Source organism: Argiope bruennichi, chromosome 7 (genome assembly GCF_947563725.1).
Source record: "Argiope bruennichi chromosome 7, qqArgBrue1.1, whole genome shotgun sequence".
Taxonomy (NCBI): domain Eukaryota; kingdom Metazoa; phylum Arthropoda; class Arachnida; order Araneae; family Araneidae; genus Argiope; species Argiope bruennichi.
This window is the reverse complement of record NC_079157.1, coordinates 111,778,262-111,785,354: the sequence shown is the minus strand read 5'-3', so window position 1 is coordinate 111,785,354 and position 7,093 is coordinate 111,778,262.

The following is a 7,093-nucleotide window of genomic DNA, read 5'->3' as shown; positions in this document are numbered from 1 at the left end:
GCGTTGCATGTGACATGAAGAATGCAAGTGAAGGAACTGCATGTATATATATAATAAATATTCTAAAGTACATCGTAAAGCTAAATATATAATAATAATAATTTAATTTAAATTAATCGTGTTATTTTTTTATAAAATAACTAATAATATCGCATGGTGTTGCATGTGACATGATGAATTCTAGCGAAGGAACTGCATGTATACATAATGGTTATTCTAAAGTACGTCATAAAGCTATATATATAATAATAATAATTTAATTCGTAAGCGAAACATTTTTTTACATAGGAATCCGTATAAAAAAGGATAATTTTTTCCATTTCAAGAAAATACCCCCCAAAATTTATAATAATGTAATTTATTCTTTGCATTGCATACTTACTAATACAAGAAATTATGCCCGCATTCAGGAATTTAGATTTATCAATTTTCTTAAATTTCATTCGTTAAGATATCGATAAACTTTTTTGAGGGAGCGGTAATTACTCCTTTTAAGGGTTTTGGCATTCTTTACACACACACACACACACACACACACAGAGAGAGAGAGAGAGAGAGAGAGAGAGAGAGACTTTATCTTTCGATATTACAAAAAACTAGCTGCCTGAGGTGACTAGCTGGATACCAGTGAATTTTCGTTGAGCTGGATATGAATTAAATCTCCGATTCATTATTAAATATTCATGATTCTCTGAAGAAAAATTTTTATTATCAAATTGTGATAGGAATTAATACCGCGTCAGTTTAATAGACAAACATTTGTTGTGTTCATTGCGTACTATACTTTTCAGTATCCCAAGACTATCACTTTTCGGCGATTCTACCTCGCTAAGTGGTGAGATGAGGGAGGGTGAATGCATTTCCGGTGTTCTTCTTTATTCTTTGATTTCCAGGCTGTTAGATACTTTTTTGCTCTGATTTTTCTCATGTATATGTGAGGGTTTTGTAGTTGCTAATCGTATTATTTTATTGTAACTCAAAAAGGCGTATTCATTGCTTATACGGCTAGTTCAAGAGCCAAAAAATTTTCAGAGTTAGTACGAAAAATATTTTATATAATATCATTGAATGTGATTGAGATTATCTACCTCTCCCATGTTATCAAAAAATTCTATAACAAATTAAAAAAGTGTTTGAACTCTAAAAACTATCGCTATTTTGTGAAAGAGTGAATTACCAAGTTTTAAGAACAAAAGCTTTAAATTTATGCATCATAATTTTATATTTAGATATCTCGCAATAAATAAAAATTGCTTTATTGGGAATTAATATTTTTTTCGGATAATATTAAGAATTACCTGCAGTTTCTGCGGCTCCTAAGGCCTCCTAATATCCGAGTTAACCTTATCATTAAATGTAAACTTCTCCTTTCATCTCTCTCCTCACCTTTATTTTGACTAAATAAATAATAATAATAATTAAAAAAAACATCTCTTTCATCCATCACGTCCTGATGCTTGAGCAAAAGTGTGAAAGGTTTTAACACTAGAATATCCGTCGGTGTCGACACCGTTATAAATTCTTTGACAAAAATAAGTCATGTATAAGTTTGTGAAAATCTTTCATTTCTGATTAAAGAATTTTTAAGATTTTGAAAGTAATTTGTTTCACAGTGGAATGTAAAAATTTGAAACTTCTTCTCTTAAAATATTAATAGTTAAGAAAATTCAATGAAATATTTTCTTACCAAAAGATTCATGGCTTTCATGTTAAAAAATTCTTCACAGGAGCTTTGAAATATTATACTTTGATAGAGAGTTGGTATCTAGATTTATAGTAAGCTGTGTATACTTAATAAAGACTATTTTAATGAAATGCAAATATTTAATTTCAGCATTTTAAATAAAAATAATCCAATGTAACCACAGTTTTATTTTTTATTCTCAGTAATAATTAATGTGAAGCAATAAACGGAAAACGTATTCTTTAAAGTAAATTGTAAGTGTCAATAGCGGAACATTTATAAATAAAGTCACCAATCTATTTTTGAATAACCTTCATTTTCTATAGAAACCCATGATCGGCTTTTTTGTTTTTCCTTGAATAAATACTTCAGAAATGTAAAATACATATTGCAAAATTCTAATTAGTCGTTAGCTAAGAATATTTGAGAATAGAAATCGAAATGAAAAGAAATTTTTCTTCCTAAAAATATAACTCTTTTTTTTTATTTATTTATTTAAATCGTCTTCCATTCATATGAAACCAATAACGCCATTAAAATAATTTCAAAAACTTGATTTTTAAAATTAATTCTTTTTTTTATTGACTATAATAAGAATCGAAATAGTTCATTTCAACTTCGAACTAAAGCAACTACAAAATATTTGATACATAAGATAAAATGCCTTGTTAAAATAAAATTTTTAGCACATTGTCTGTCGGAATTGCATTAATTTTTAATTAATTCTTATTATTAACAACAATAAGAATAAAACTGGTTCATTTCAAATTCTAATTAGAACAATTACTAAATATAGGAAATAGTTTTGAAACATAAGATAAAATGCCTTGTTAAAATAAAATTTTTAGCACATTGTCTGTCGGAATTGCATTAATTTTTAATTAATTCTTATTATTAACAACAATAAGAATAAAACTGGTTCATTTCAAATTCTAATTAAAACAATTACTAAATATAGGAAATAATTTTGAAATATAATATAAAATTTTCCATTTCAAAATTATTCTGTTCGTATAGAAATCAATTTAATGTATGTTCCTTAATAATTCCTAATTATGTTCTTTATGATAGATTTTATCATAAATGTATCGTTTTCATTTCGTTATTTACAAAGAAAAAAAAAAGAAATGTATTAATGATTCCTAATTTATAAACTCGTAATTCTATGAAATTCTATTACAAAGAATGAATTCTTAGTGTCTTTCATGGTTTTTGTTATGATTTATTATGTTTTTTAAAAATATTTTTGGGTTTATTTGCGAGAGTTGTAAAATATTCTCTATTTTAAATATATCGGCCAATATTTACTTATCGATTTCAATAAATTTCTCAAAAAAAAAAGAAAAAAAGAATAATAATTTGTTCGTTTTAGTGCATTACCTTTTTGCCTAGTGCGCATTACCTTTTTGTATTTATAGTGAAAGAATAACAATTATAAAATGAAAGAAAACGAATCTATTTGAATGAATTTTTAAGATTTTGGCTTTTGGAGTTTTGGTGCGTTAAATGGTTTCTCCTTTCGAATTTAAAAGCCATTGTAATAACATGTAGTTGATTCTTTTCGGAAACCCAGGAGTGAATTTTCATTTTTTTAAAAATTCTTTTAGGGATGTGAAGTTTAATCTTGTTAAACTATTATTGGTGTTAATAATAGTTTATTCACCAATACTTCTGGTGAATAAACTATTTAAAATGCTAATCATAAGTGCTTGATTTTTAGCATACTTTATCTAGCTGAATATCTTCATTACAAATGGTTTTAACTTTCAGGTTATATAGAAAATAAAAACCATGTTATACGAAGACTTAGTCAGATAGTGATATTTGAAAATATTGAATAACTAATACACGAACTGAGTCATTACAAGAGTTGATACCAGTAACTTTTATTATTTATTACATATTCCATATTTGTAACGATAGAATAAACCTATGATGTTGGAATCAACTTCTTGCTTTCCTAGTACAGTGGAGTAAGCAAATACTATCCTCAGTAGCATCGCAATTTTGTAAAATATTTCTTATAATATTAAATAATTTCTAAAATCTCTAGAAATATCAAATGCTGCATTGATATAACTGTACAATGAGTAACAATGTTCAAAAGATAATGAAATTTTACATTATCCTTGCCTTTTTAATGAATATGCTTAGTTTTCAACAAGAAAGTTGTTACTTTTTTGAAATTTTATTATTTCCGTATCAAGTTAAAATTTAAATTTTAAGAGAGATCATAGAAAATTTGGAAGATTGCTTAGCATAATGGCCAAAAGGTGACATATTCTAAAATAGTACGATTTACATGTCTGACAAAGTTTATTGTTTTAAAATGTATCGTTAAGAAAACTTTTAAAAGAAAGTTCCATAAAATAATTTACTGAAATTTTTAATAAATCCCTGTGAACCAGCTGATTGCAAAAGACAGATAGTTTGAACTAAAGTTAGAAATATTATAGTAAAAAACAATGTGAATTGCATTTATAAATTGATCAGATGATATTCTTTAGTTTTGGTAGTCTTTCTGTAGTTCTATTAAACCAAACTTATATTGCCGCTGAAATCAATACCTTATTTAAATTTCAAAGCTATTAAATAATGGAATGCAAAAGAAAGAAAATCTTTTCAATTGAGAACTTTTAAAATTTTGCTGATTGCTTAGACTTGAATCCTTTTTTATCCTTTTATAGATTTTCAATTCTTATTAACTGATTTATTATTATTTTCTTTTCATACGTGATATAGAGAAAGTTTAGTAATCATTGAAAAATTTGAACTCGAGATTTTAATGAATTCTCCCTTTTAGACCCTCCTGAGATCGAAAAATACATTTTTGGAAAATGTCTGTCTGTCAGTGGCAAAGATAATCCAAAAACACTTTGACCTAGATAGTTGAAACTTGATATAAAGATCTTTAAACCAAATTTGCAAATCTAAAATTTTTGCTACAGTCTGTGCAGAAGAAGTTCATCTGTTTAACTGTTTGAATGTAAGTTAACACGATTACAACAAAACAAAGAAATCTATATAGATAAGATTCGGTACACAGATTTAACATCTAAAGCGTGCCTAACAAATTTTGAGCCAAATCTTTCAGAAGTATGTAAATGCGATAATTAAAAAATGCAAAAGCTTACAAATATCAAATTTGGTATGATTTTTTGTGACTACAAGTGCAGTTTTATACCTAATTTTTGTTTCAATCGATTAAGAGAAACGTGTATAAAACACAAATTCGATTTTTTGATGCTATTAACGCATGCTAGGAAATCGCCAAATATCTCGCCAAGGATGACGCAATAGATTCAGTAAAAGTGTTAAATTCACGCCAAAAAATATTTCGTAGCTTTTGTACATAAATGCCATGCAAATTTTATTTGAAATATTTGATCTTCCGAAAAGACCTCCATTATTTAAAAATAAACATATTTTCTTTCTTTATACATATCAGTGTTAACTATTCCATCATAATGAATATTAAAGCCAAAATAATTAGGCTGATATATGATATGATTAGAAATCTGCTTTTATTCATTTTTCTTCTGGATAGACTTTTATTACTAATAAAATAGAAAATTTTAAAATTAATACTAATTAAATCAGCATTGTATCTATGTGGTGATTTGGTGAACTTTTTTTTAAAATTTTTTTGTTAAAAGATTTGCCTAAGAAATAACATGTACTATCATAGTATCATCATTATTTTGACTCCTCTGCGAAATTATTTTCCTCGATGATATTTTACTTAATCAGCAGCTAAAATAAAAAAACGCTTAAACTCCTCTAAAGAATGTGTAGTATGTATTTGATTGCATCTATAAAAAGAATAGTGCATCGTTTCTAGTATTTTTGCTTTATACAATTTTTTTTCTATTTATTTTTGTGTATTGAATGCATATAAATATTTCTCAAAACTGCAAATAGATGGCGCCATATGTCTGGCCACTTTCCTTGAAGTACTCTGAATAATTTCGAGAATTTCTGTAAGTTAACCCTTTAAAGGGCCATTTTTTTCTAGTCATATTATGTTAAAATATTTTTAGGCTTGAAATTAGAATAAGAAAAGGGATTCATTTAGCTTATTAGATAAATTTAATTTGATAAATTAATTAATTTGGTTAATTAATAATTAAGTAACAAATCAAGACACATCATTTTGTCTGAGATAAAGAACTGAAGCATCTAAGTTTCTGACTTACTAAAAAAATGTGTCAGAACTTATGCCAACCTACATAATTTCATACAAAGATTGATAAATTTGGTGGGAAGCATACTTCCCACGACCCTAGAAAAAGTTAAAAAAAATAAGAAAAATTCAGTGGCTTTCCCCCTGTTTGTGCAATGAATAGTTGTATGATGTAATTAGAGGCGGCGTATTGTTCGTTAGCGGTACATCTGCATGTTCATACTAATCTTTGTACTGTTTTTTTCATTATCTTATGTTGTAAGAGGTAAAGACATAATAAACTGTTCATTTGATTCACCATCTAATCAAAGAACAGCACTCTCTACTATCAAATAAATTAATATTTAATAAATTTCGAGCATAAAGACAAAAAATAAATTATACAATAACTTTCGTAAATAAGATTAGATCAAAAAGACTTGTTTGAGTCATTTTAAGGTTTTCGATTTTATCTATGAATCTGAAAAATTTTAGCATTTACTTTCAAAATTTTGTTTCAAAAATGCAGATGCTCAAGCTACAGGGAAAAAAACTCATTATCAAATTTTATTCTTCTAAATACAGCTTCAAATTCAAACTTCCATACAAGTGCTGATATCATTAAGTTATCAAAAAGAATATATATATATATATATATATATATATATATATATATATATATATATATATATATATATATATATATATATATATATATATATATATATATATATATATATATATATATATATATATATATATATACAGGGTGGTCAAAAAAAACTTCCCCTATATATGAAACCCTAGCGGCCTATCCGCTCAACCAATCGAACCAAAATTTCAGAGATGGTTGTTTGAAGGTATGCGCTGGAGATTTGTGATGATTCTAAACAACACAGGGTTCACGGTTACGGTTACAGTGAGAGAATTTCGAAATTTTCGAATGGCAACACCCACTTTTTCCTTGAGCAAATTGATCAGCGTATTGAAAAACCACAAATGACGTTGGAAAAATTAACGTGTGACGAAAATTGCCGGCGGACAACGCATTGCATTCGAAAGATTGTGAACAACAATGTCGAACGTAACATGAAAGAAGGAATCTGCATAACTTAACACGTGTTATGACATCTTGCAGTTCTGACACATCTCGTGGACCAGGCGTGTACACCTAAGATTTCAGATAACCCCAGAAGTAGAAATCCATAGAAGTGTGGTCGGGGGATCGCGGTGGCCACGAAACTGCA